The sequence below is a fragment of the Gossypium raimondii genome, chromosome 8, assembly GCF_025698545.1.
Source record: "Gossypium raimondii isolate GPD5lz chromosome 8, ASM2569854v1, whole genome shotgun sequence".
NCBI lineage: Eukaryota > Viridiplantae > Streptophyta > Magnoliopsida > Malvales > Malvaceae > Gossypium > Gossypium raimondii.
The window spans coordinates 44,221,775-44,235,707 of NC_068572.1; the positions used below are offsets into that span (position 1 = coordinate 44,221,775).

At 30.3% G+C, this 13,933-nt stretch overlaps 1 pseudogene; it reads right to left on the reverse strand.

Annotated features, from left to right (window-relative positions):
- Window positions 1-7,943: 7,943 nt before the first annotated feature.
- On the reverse strand, window positions 7,944-9,146 carry LOC105793652 (uncharacterized; annotated as a pseudogene).
- Between the last annotated feature and the right edge of the window lie 4,787 nt (window positions 9,147-13,933).

Consider the following 13,933-nt stretch of genomic DNA (forward strand, 5'->3'; position numbering starts at 1 on the left):
CAAGCATTGGTATGCTTACTCTGGTTGTTTTTCCTTCCCTTGTAGATTGACACCTTGCAGAACTTGCCGAGCTGGATTAGCGGAGGAGCATACACTATCAAAAGACGGTAGTTATATGTTCATTTTGAGTCTAGACATTGTGGCATATACATAAGAACCTTTGTTGTGAAAATGGTCAAACTGGAGATAATGTCTTGTGAAAATGTGATAATGGTTGAACTTGTGTAATATGTTTATTATGTGATTAAGTTGATGCATGTTTTGGTCTTGAGTGATGCTAGTATGTGTAATAATCTTAATTGGTATGTTTTAGCTTGTTAAAGATTATAAGTATGACAATTGGATTAGCCAAATTGATAAATGGCTTGAGAAATGGTAAATTTAAATGTTAAGTATAAGATCAAAATTGAATGTATGCTTGCGTGATTCATATAGAAGTCATTTAAGTGATAAGCTCTTAAAGTTTTATAAATGTGGCATGTTTAACTTAGTAAATGATGTATTTGGATTTAGGTAGTTGGATTGAAATTGATAATGCCTTCTAGTTGATTGATTGAATGGTATAAGTTTGAATGGTTGATCTAGATGATTACATACTTGAATTGGTATAAATAGGCATGTTTAATAACTTTAATCATGTAAATGGTTGAGATATATCATATTCATTTTGGTTTGAAAGTAAATGAATAGGTACCTAAGTGTTAAGTTGCCAAAATGGAGACAATGTCGCAACCTCCAAACTTTGAAGTCGTAACATGGGTTGACAATAACGTCGCGACATGGAGGTCATAATGTCATGACGTTGATCTGAAACTTTGAAAACTTCACAATTTGGTCCTCATTCACACTCAGGTTAGCAAAAGAGCTTTTGTAAGCTCGTGTGAGGCTCGAAAATGATTATATTGGAACACCCCTCACCAAGACCGATCGCTGAACCCTAGTTACGGAGTGATACAGAAAAATAGAGGCATTCACATGCAAGATTGTCAAAGAAATCTATTTTAAAGTCACTATAATTCTTATTCTAATCATACATACATATTAGAGGTATAAACATTTATGAGACTAATCATGGTTTAAGCAACTTTATTAGTTTTAGTATTTTATAATTCTATAAGAATACTTTTAAACAAAACGCGCCAAGGTGATCCGTTAAAATAGTGACCATCGAACCTATCCGCCAAAAGACTATCCATTGTGCATTCTTACTACTTTATTATTATCCACCAAATAGTCCACTTTTATAAGTCCACCAATTAACCAAATGAGTTAACATTTGTAACACACGTAATTACTTTCATTTTAGGCATGCTACTAGTTTGCGTTAGCATTGAACAATTATCACAAAAGGGCATATATATATACACAATGTTCAAAACATCATCATTCATTTCATGTACATTATCACCAGATAAACCTTATATACATGCCACTTGACCCAGTGCAGAATTAAAATAATTTTACCAAAATAGAAGCTGGATAGTGTGAGTTGTGATCAATTCGCCTGTTGAGTTCCGCCAAAATCTTTACAGGGAAGGGAAAAGATAAATGGGGTAAGAATTAAATATTCTTAGTAAGTACATAGTTTTAAAATGTTCAACTTACCTTGCAAAAAATTCCTACATTTATACCAGTTAACAAATTTCTTTATCCTGCCAACACATTTCACATGTACAATGTGAGTGCATCGCATTCAAACATATATGTATCTCAAACATATCAACACTCAATTATACCTTATTTCAATTCATATAAATCATCCAGTCAACACTTCTAATTCAGAAACATTCAGCCTGACAACTCCAAATAAACAGAATGAGATATGCGGGTAACCATCCGATAACACGCCAGATTCCTCATAAGGGCTTACCAATCGATAACACGCCAAATGCACATGGTGCAAATCTCGTAGGCCAAGTATTCTCCCCCGATAACACGCTAGTTATCTCATAAGAGCTTTCCAATATATAACACACCAGATGCACATAGTGAAAAGCTCGTAGGCTAAGTATTCTTCTTCGATAACATGTCAGTTTACTTATAACAGCTTTCCAACCGATAACACACCAGATGCACATGGTGCAAAGCCCGTAGGCTAAGTATTCTCCCCTGATAACATGCCAATTTGCTCATAAGAGCTTTCCAACCAACAACACACCAGTTTGAAGAGATTAAATTAGAAATCTGCAACAAATGTAGGATTCCAGAAAACTTCAGTAAACTTCCTCCATCTTCTTCCCATCACCCTTCTTCCCATATAGTGCACAAATACCCCTATTGGCATGCCAATTGTAACCTTTATTCATTCGGGCTCTGTAACATCCTGATTTTGGGTCTAGTCGGAACAGTGGTTTCAGGACACCAAATCCGATGAGGAAAAAAATTTATTTTATTATATTTTTATGGTCTACGATTTCACAAAAATGTTTTGTGAAAATTTCGTTTGAAAATTTCGACGTTTGGGCACTCAATTTAGTCAAAAGAACTAAATTGTAAAAAGTGCAAAAGTTGAGTTCTACATGTTAGAGGTGTCCAATTGTTATGAAATTTTAAATTGGAAGTCCTTATATGGTAATTAGACTATTGGTTAATTTGGTAGACAAAAATGGACATGGTTAGGCATGTTTCCAAAGTTTTTCATTAAGGGCATTGTGGTCATTTAGTTATTAAAATGAATTAAAAACAAAATTAAAAGCCAATTTTTGTCCATCTTCAACCCCATGGCCGAATTTCACAAGGGGAAACCATGGCTAGGGTTTTTCAAGCTTCCAAGCTCGATTGTAAGTCTGTTCTAGCCCCGTTTTTAATGTTCTTTACGCTTTTTTAATCCTGGTAGCTTAATTTAGCTTATTCTAGCAATAATTTAACCTAGGGTTCATATTTGGAAAAATACCCATAGGTGAAATATGTTTATTTTGATGTTTTATGGTAGAATATGAAGCTATAAATTATGTTAAACAACTTTTGCTAGTCGATTTTAAGTGAAAACAAGCATATTGACATAATCGGCAAAAATACCTAATGTTCATAAGTAAGTGTCAGAGTAAGAATTTAATGTTGTCATAGAAGAAAAAAATGTTCAGCATGTTATAAAACATAAGAATAAGAGATGAAGTTTAATTTCCGAGCTTTGGGGCAAAAGTGTAATTATGTAAAAGTTTAGGGGCAAAATCATAATTTTGTCAAAAGTTAGAGTTGAGGACTGTTTTGATGAATGTGGGTATTAAATAAGCTAAATTTTCAATTATAGATCACGAAGAACAACATCCGGAGCTAGACCGGGGAAAGAAAAAGATTGAGGACTAAAGTGTTAGATTTGATCACATTTTTGTACCGAGATAAGTTTAAGGTAAATAAATGCAATATTTTGATAATTATTATTAATGCTGCTATTTTTCAGAAATTATGTATTTATTTCATGAAAATATCTAATGTTGACTTAAGTATGAGATGATAGAGAATCAGTGATAAAAACCCCGTTGAAACATTAGAAATGTATCGGATACAAATGTCATGACATTTGGGTAAAGAGATCCCATGTAAGACCATGTCTGGGACATGGCATTGGCGTCATTGAGATTATGAGAGGTCCTATGTAAGACCATGTCTGGGACATGGCGTTGGCACCGAGATGAGAGGTCCCATGGAAGACCATGTCTAGGACATGGCGTTGGCACCAAGATGAGAGGTCCCCCATAAGACCATGTCTGGGACATGGCATGGGCACCGATATGAGAACTCCCGTGTAAGACCATATTTGGGATATGACATTGGTAGTACAAGAAACATCCCATGTAAGACCATGTCTGGGATATGGCTTTGGCATGTTATTATCAGAAAAGAGACCCAAGTATCATTATTATTCCAATGTGGCTCAACGGGCTAGTAAACAAATTATGTTCCATGAAAGTTCAGATAAAAGCATAAATAGCAAATTCAGGTGAGTTATAAGAGTTAAGAACATATTATGTTATCAATTGAGAACCAACATTTCAGCAAGATAAGAGTAAGTTATAATCATGAGTTATCTAAGTAAACAAGTAAGTGAACGAGTAAGAGATTAAGTAAAGAGGAAATTAGAGATCATGACACTTGAGTATATTTATTTGTGTTAAATATTGTTATTTATTTGCTTGTAAACTTACTAAGCTTTATGCTTACTTCCTTTATTTTCCTTCTTTTATAGTATTGCAAAGCTAATTTGGGGATCTTAAAGACGTCGGAGAACGCTCACACTATCAACAACAACAACTCGGTATTTTATGATGATCAATGTTTGAGCTATGGCATGTATAGGGAACTAGTCATTTTGAATGTATGTCCTTATGATATTGATAAAGGATGATGTGTAAATATGTGATAATGTTTAGCTATCAAAATGGCTAAGTAAGAATATGTTTGGTATTATGAATGCCTAGGTGATAGTTTATACCTAGAAATTATGAATGAGTAAAAATTTTCAATGAAACAGTTTTGGGACAGCAGCAGTGACATGACTTTGAAAAATCACCAAGGATAGTATAAAATGAATTAGAGAGTGAATGATCTATAGAATTAAATCTTATCGAGTCTATTTTCATATAAAAATAACGGTGTGGGTACATAAATTTTATATTCTGAGATATTTGAATTTTAGTGAGACAGGGTCAGAATGGATTCTGAAGTCCCCTGTTCTAAATTTATAAAATCATTAAAACTTGTAAAAAAATATTTATGAGTTGTAGTTTATATTTCTAGATTGCATATTGAGTCTATTTTCTGTAGAAATAAGTTAGAACACTATATGAAGTTTGTACAATGAGATAATTTAATTTTAGTGACGAGAGGTCAAGACAGTCGATTAGTGAAACAGGGGATACTTTAACTAATAAACTCTGCTAATTGGATGAACCAAAAATTCTAAAAAATTTATGGTAAAAATATATATGAGTTTAGTTTCAGGGAAAATTTACGGATCTAAATTTCTAGTTTCATAGCTCGAGTTATAATTAATTTAGTAACTGCTGTGCAGGTGGACAGCCTTATTATGAACAGTGAAATAACTTTTAAAAGTAAATTTTTATGCCCCGAACTTTTAAGTTAAGTCAAGTAACGCCTCATGCTCGACTCCGGCAACGGTCTCGGGTAAGGGGTGTTACAGGCTCCATATACATAACAAAACTTTATTTTTATTGATTAATACCTTTCTCACATTATCAATACAAGTTTACTAACATTTTACCATATACATTCATATACAACATTTTATAAATATACATAACAACACCATATGAACTTACCTGGTACAGTAGCAAGAATTGAACGTCAATGATCAACCAATGATCTTTCCTTTTCCTCTGTTATCTACTAGTTGAGTTGGTTCTTGATCTATACATTAATACATTTAGTTTATCAATGACAACACTTCAGACTTTAATAGTTTTGAGACTAGACATGCAGGTTAGCTAAATCGAGATACAAGGATCTCAAAAACACAAAACTCATAAAGAACAGGCTTTGGGAACACTTACATGCAAAATCGATTAATCAAGAAAACCTAGAGCTTTTCTTTCTTCTACAGAGAACAATGTTTCTGGTGAAGGAAGATGAGAATGAGATTCTCTTTCCCACCACTTCAACCTATACACTTAACCTCTTAATTTCATCATTAATGGAAATTAATAGGTGTTTCCACTAAACATTGACACAATCTTACTACCATGCAAGAGTGGTTATTTACCACTTTGAACCTTGAACAATTTTTATTAAACTCATTTGACTAGCTTTTCACTAATTCTTACGATTTAGTTTATACACTTTCATTTCTAACCTGCTGATCGAATTCACCAATTCAAACATTAATAAAACATTATAATGGACTAGTAAATATAAATAAATAATATTTATTGACTCAATCGTCGAAATTTTGGTCCCTTAACCACTATTTTCGACACCGTTGTAAATCGGGTTGTTGCATATATAGTTTAAAGTGAATGTGATTTCTACTTAATTACATGTATGAATGATTGTTTGATGCTTATGTGATGCTAATTTTATCGGTATTGGTTGTGACATTCCATAGCTGAAAACCAGCAATCAAATCGAGTATGGGGTGTTACAAAGTGCTTGGATGAGCTTCCTTCTTCTTCCTTCAATCTTTAGTTACCTCTTTCCCTTTGTTACCAACTTGAGATGCACCCCTCTTCTCTTTTTCTTCATTTTCATAAAAAAGAATATACAATATTCAATATCGAAACAATAATAAAATAATGTTTCCATACACTTTTACTTGAAACAAACATCATCATCTTACTAATTCATGAAATTAGCAATGAAACCTTATCATCCTTATGTTAAACTTTTACCCCAAACCCTAACTTCACTTTCCTTTCTCCTCTAATGTATGCAATAGTTGTCTTAGCAAGAAACTAAGCTTGCTATGAGGTTACTTTATTGATTTCACTAAGAATCCATGGAAGAATTTGAAGTTTTAAGCTTGAGATAGTTGAAAATTATGGAAAGGACTAAGATGGAATAAAATGAAAGTTTATTCTCATGAGAAATGAGAGTAACATGAAAAGGGATGAAGAATAAGGAGATTTCTATATTTTCTATCACAAAAATCTATTTGATTTAATTTTTAAAATAATAAAATATAATTTAAAAATCCAAACATTGTCATTTTCATCAAGTGGCACATATTCATTCTCAATTTCCAACATGATCTTAAGACTCATAATTCTTCAACATTTTATGAGATTTTTCCCTCATAAATAGCTATTTTTGAAAAGATCATTTTACCCTTTAACAATCTCTACAATTCCATCTTTGCTTCATGACATTCTTATGGTATAGTTACACTTCTAGTCTTTTCTCTTTCTCACTTCACTTCAATTTAACCATTCTTATTTTTAATTCTCACACTTTTTCCTCAACACTTTTCACACTATTACAATTTAGTCAATACCTCAAATTAATTTCTCTCAATTCAAGAGTCTTTTTAATTCCCTATGGTATCCAACTACCTTCTTTACTAACGCTGATGATTCCTATTTTATTTATTCCAAAGATTCTAATACGTACAAATCCCGAAATAACACTATTTTTATCTTAGGGGTGCTAGAGATGTTACAATCATATATATATCATGTGTATCTGTATAATAGAAATGAAAGAAAGAATTATATACAACATAAAACCAACAAAGTGCCTATATGTATATGTATCGTTGCTCTTATGGAAAAACTTGACATTCAATTCAAACTCGTTGCATCAAATGATGATCTAATATGAGAGGTTGTAATCATTCATAAAAGGCATTTAGTCATTCATTTGTGTATTATATATAAATTTTGGTTTCAATTTTAAGAGAAAAAACTTTCAAGAGTGTTCTCCAAATTTTATTATGATTTGTTAGAGATTGTATTCTAAAACAGAGGAAATAAATTATTTTCAAAAAATTTCTCTAAAATACCTTACCTTTATAATTTTTAAAATTTTTTGTTTTCAAGTTTAATCAATTTTTTATACAACAACCCATTTAAAATTTGAAGACTTTTTAAATAAGAGTCGAATCTCTCCTCAACACACCTAAAAAAACACAAATAAATTAACTACCAACCAAATGCTACCCAACTACAACAAATTTGCAGTTTGATCTTTATGGTTTCGAAATTTGACCTTTTTTTCTTTTTTGGTTCTCAAAGAAAGTTATTTTGCATTGATTGTGGCCTATGACTAGTCATTTATATAGCAATTCAATTACTCAAATAATCAATGCAAGAAAAAGACTGAAACAGAGTTGTTGAAGAAAATTTCATTTAAATAATTTGCTTAGTATTAAAGCCATTTTGGTCCCCCTTAGCCTTTCAGTTACAATCTAGACCAAAATGTAAACCATCCCATTATAATTGATGGCCTACTTCTCAGCTAAAAATATAAAGCTGTTAAAACCAAAGTTTGAATTAAATCGAAACTCCAATAATATAGTTCATGGAAAAAATTATAGCATTTACATATTATGCATCTTTAATATAGGGGTTAATAACACATTTGGCTCCTGAATTTCACTCAATGTGTGATGTGGTACATAAATAAAAAAATTCAATTTAGTACATGTACTATTCTGCCGTGTATTAATTTACCCCAAATTAAATTTTAAAATCATATAGTTCACTAGCAATGTGTAATAATATACAAAGAAAAAAAATCCAAAATTATAATCGTACTACATAAACTATATAATATCTCTCATAATGTTACATATACACTCTACGTAGCTTAGACATCAACCTACCGCTTGCATTTTTGCTGTTGAATTCCTTGGCTGAAAATGTTGACCGTCATGGAGCAATTCATCTTCACAGTAACATGCCTCTTTATAATGTTCAATATATTGATCCTTCCCCCAACTCTTGAGTAGCTAACCATGGTCAACGTCCCGGACCGAACATCCGTGACCAAATTCGGACAGGCCAAGATCCGATCCACGATAATATCAATGGTAATATTCATTCTCACAGTCCGACGGGCCTTTGCACAGCCCGGAGGGCCTCGGGCATCCCCTACTACCTTGCCATAGTAGTAAAGCGTTGTAGTGGTATTCCTATACTTGAACAATGCTACGTTGGGATTTTAACCGAAACGTCAGCTATCACGGAGATGTTGGAACCTGGCTTCGGGATTGTGCCATTGATCAGCTCCAGCCTCATAACCGCGACGCCGTTCATGTTGATGATCGGGTCCTTGACTCGGAACACTGTGAAAATCAAAATTATGATCACCACAGCTAGGATGATCGCTAGAGCTGCAACAGAACCCAAACACTTGACGATTTTTTTGCATCGAACTTGATTAAGATGCAAAGCTGCCTCGCCGTCGTCGCTACTCGGAAGGTCTGAAACCGGTGCTAGAGGCTTTGCCTGATCCCTTTCCATGATTAAAAGAGCTAATTTGGGAAAGGAAAGAATAATAGGGAAGAAGGATGATTAGGAAATCTTGGAGGGGATCTCATTTTGTGGTTTTATAATAATGTTTTAGTTGGTGAGTCCAAGTTTAAGTGGAGGACTTTCTGATTCATTTTAATGCATTTGAGGCATCATAAATTTGTTGTTTGTGTTCCTACACAAGATTTCAAATCTCAAGCTGCTCTGTGTTGACTTAAAGCTTTTTTTTCCTTTTTTTGGGTTGCATTGAATTTGGAGACAGTATTTATTGCTTTCCCAATTTTTTTCATAGTTAGAAAAGAGATAGGAGATAATGAAAATTTAACCTTGCACGATCACTTTTATTATTTTATTTTTGGCTTAATATACTTTTTGGTATCAGAACTCCACACTTTTTTTTAATTTGGTACCTAAATTTTTTTTGTCCAATTTGATGCCCAAACTTGACACTTTTTCTTAAATTGGTACTTAATCTTTTTTGCGGTCCAATTTGGTACTTGAACTTGAATCATTTTCCTACTTTAGTACCTAATCTTTTTTTTGTTTGTTTGATTTGATACTTTAACTTGTCAAATGTTTTACCCAATATACTAACAATGTTATTTTTTTATGAGGTAACAAAAACAATCAATGTATGACCGACATGTGACAGATTATATGATTTTTTATATGTTCAATCACTTTTAGATTTATTTAATTAATTATTTTATTAATTTAAAATAATGAATTTCTTTTAATTTGAGTTTTAAAATTCTTTTTCTTATTTAATATTAATTGTTACTTTTTAAACATGAATTTCCTCTAACACTGACAAAATTTTTGTAGCATAACAAAACAAAATTAACATTGTTAGTGTTTTGTGAAATTTATATAACATTTAATCAATTTAGGTGCCAAATTAAGAAAAAAATGTCAAATTCAGTATCAAATATTATATTAAATGTTTTTTTTTCTATAGGGCAGTGGAATAAATTTTTTAAATTTAAATTCGAGATTTAATATTTACAAAAAAAAATTTTGACCAGATCGAAAAATATCGAAATTTGCATTTCTGCCCAGTTTGATGAGACTAACGATTGAATCAAGTAATATTCAACAAAGGTAGCAATGGTGGCATAAGCAAATTGATAAACATCAACATCATCAACATAATTAGAGGCAACCACTAACCACTTCTTCTTTGTAATTAATAAGTGGACTAACCTTATGTTTCTGCAAAACAAATATCAAAGATATTCAAATCATAATATATGATAGATAATTTGGACTTCTAGCCTAAACACTTTTCAGTGTTCAGATCATATTTTAGACTCTAGAACTCCGTTTTGGGTATATTTTATATCATCAAAAAGGGAATTTGAAGTTCTATCCAAATATTGGAACATCAATATCAAAATGCATTAGGAAAAAGTACAGAGAACGTTACAAGTTTCAAAATGATGGATAATTTTAACGTATTTTCGTGTTTGGACCATATCTCGTAATATATTTGGAGTTTGGAACTGAAATTTCTACCGTAAATAAACAAGATGAATGTATTATCAATTATTTTGGCCTTTTCCGTCGTTGTCATGGTTCAAAGAAGCCATCAAGTAGCATGTATACAATTATTCCAAAAAATGATAAAGTGGCCTAGCAATTGATTACTATCAAGATTATTCATCGTCCTTTAGCTCTTCTTAAACTTCTATAAATAACTTTTAGTTTTCAGTATGAAAGGTATATTGAAGTTGAGATCAAGATCATTTTCTTGTTAGTGTTTATGTTTTGAGTATGAAAGATATATTAGAGTTAAGATCAAGACCATTTTCTTATTAGTGTTTATTGTGTTCTTCATTTTCTTCACTATCCTAATAAAATATTAAGTTTATTATATCTAATATGTCTTTTTCATCTAAGTTTGAGTTGTTTAATTTTGTTATGTTAATCTAAGTTTTCTATGCTAAGATGAAAGGACGAAATCTTGGAAAATACTAAGGTAAATTTCATACTCATCACTTGAGCTAAAATGAATTATCATTCACTTGTTATAGTCATTCTTGCAAAGCAGTAGAGTCTTGATTTATTATTGACAATAGATGACACAATGAATGTTTGGATAAATTAACATTGATTTGTTGTAGAAATCTAAAATTGGCACAATAAATACTTGCACCTTCTTATAAGTTTTGAAGTTGTCAAGTGAGTATAATATTATATGTTACATTTTAGACTGAACTTAAACGGTTGAACTTTCATATTACACCATCCTTTATTTAATGGATTTATTTGCTAAACTTTTGGACTTGAATTGGTAAATTGTTAGAGTTGTGTGACCCAAATTCTAAGAGATTACTTGCAAATCAAGTTAAACAAAATATATTTTCTTTCTAAAAATTTAGTATTTATTAGTATAATATATTTAGCATTTATTAGCATAGTTTATCTGACCTACTAATTTAGCCTATAAATAGGTTCTTTTACAACCTTAGAATATACACCCATTAGAGATTAGAACTCATAACACATTTAGAGAATTTTGTGTTTACGTTTTGAGGGTTCTTTGTTTTCGGGTTTTTCGGGGTTTAGTTTTTTATCTCCATCTTTTGTACTCTTCGTTCTTTTGCCATTATAGTAAAATTATCTTTGCCCATAGTTTTTTAATCCTCTTTGGAGGGGTTTTTCCACGTTAAATTTGTGTATTCAATTTTTCAATTTATTCCGCTATTTTTTTATTACTTATTGCTTAATCGAGTCAGTCCTAACATTAGACTATCATATCGGACACTCTTTTGATGGACATACAATTACTTATGGATATATATATTTAATCATTGGACTTAAATGGTTACAAGTGAATCTTCAAAGCTCAGCATATTTTACTCCAAGTATTTATTTATTATCTTTATTTTATCTCTCGCAATTATTTTTATTTTATTTTATTTCTAGTACTTTTTCACCCACTTTCATTTTTAATATTTCTACACTCATTCCACAATTAAGTAGTAAACATTTGTTTTAGCATTTTGTAACATTGTAAAATCTAATCAACTTCCGATCAACCTCAGATTCCCAAAGTTTTATTACTTAAATATAACATGTACTTGAATTTGCGTACATAGTGAGTATCAAACTATATCTTTAATAAAATTTCATTTAATAAACAACAATTAATATATTTTTACATAAAATTTAAATATTTTTTAAAATAATAACTTAACTAAAACTTATAATTTTATTTCAATTAGTAATAAAATTAATTTTACTAAAATTTGATACACTTTATGATTTTTGTTATAGAAAAATACAACATAAAAATCGATTATACTATAAACTTAACTATTATTATAATAAAATGTAACTATTAGAGAGAGGTTCACTGAATTAAAAAAAAAACATAATATAATGACAGACAAATTAAAAACATATTAGAACACATAAAAGAGGGACATAAACATGACACGATTGCTGAAAAAATCAAAAGAAGTCTTTGAGAGTGGGAAGCTTGATCTCGCCTTTCTGATTAACCGGTATGGTGATGTTTCCGAAGACCGGAAGATCAATGATGAGTCCCAAGTCGAGTTCATAGTCAATGTCCCAGTCTCTGCAAATGTCTTTCACCAAGCTCACCAGTACACTATGCGGCACCTTCACCGGCACGTCCAGCATCATGGTATCGTTCCCTTTCGTAAAGACATAAGTATCTAATAGATGCCTATTTGGATAGTCACATTTATTAACAATGTACACAATTATTCAAGCTATTCAATGGATATGTACTTGAATCGTTATAATTCGTTATTAATTAACCAAATTACATAACTCATTACTTTTAATAGTGACAAATCTTTGTTAATAACAAATGATATAACTATTTGTTACTTATAATTTTCATTTGCAATTATTGAAACAATATATTTTAAAAATGTTCCAACCACGGGTAAAGTTCGAATTGTTGATAAGGGGGGCCGAGATATTTATATAAAATATTTTTGTTCAAAATAGACCCAACCTATGTGGGTTGGGCCTATTTTGATAAAGTATTTTAAATTTAGGATAATCTTAATCACCAAAATTTAGGTAAAAATAAGTTAAATATTTAATTTGTATTATATGTTATAATTATTTAAATTTATTTTTATTTAATTAATATTTAGGTACTATTTATACTTATATATTAGAATTATTAAACTTTATCTTACCAAATTAAGAATGCTACCTTTACTTTATATTAATTTACCAAATTAAACTAGAAATTTACTAAATTTATCATTAAAATTATAAATCTTATAAATTAAATCAAACTTTAAAAAAACTCGAAAAATTTTGAGGGGCGAAACACAAATGTATCCCTTTTTTAAAACACTAATTATAAGATTAAATTAACAAATTTCAAAACTCAACAGAACTAAATAGAATTAAGTAAAATAATTTGATTAATTTAAATCATATATTATGTATTTATTTTTTTATATTAAATATATTTCAAATAAATAAAAAAGGGTAATGTATCAAAATTGTCTCTTATGTTTGAAATGTTACGTTTTAGTCACTTACGTTTAAGGCTGTAAATGAACCGAGCTTGAATGAACAAACCTCTATTCATTTTCGTTTGTTTATTTTTAAGCTTGTCCGTGTTAAGTTTGTGTTCGTTAAGAATTTCAAATTTTTGTTCATGTTCATTTATTTAAAATTATATGTGTTCATGTTCATTTGTTTAATATTCACGAACATGTTCATTTAACTTAATCGAACATGTTCATGGACATTAAACGAACATTTTCACAAACAATGTTAATAAATAATAAACAAACAATAAATACACGCATATATTGTTTAGATATAAAATAGTCAAATATAAATATTAATAATTATATTATAAATGAAAAAAATACAAATCAAGATAATTTTATTAATATATATTAATGGAAGAATAAACGAGTTTTAAGATAGTTGTATTAATATATGCTAATGGAATTTTTATAAGAAAATATCATTAATAAATAAAAGAGTCATAAATGAGTCAATAG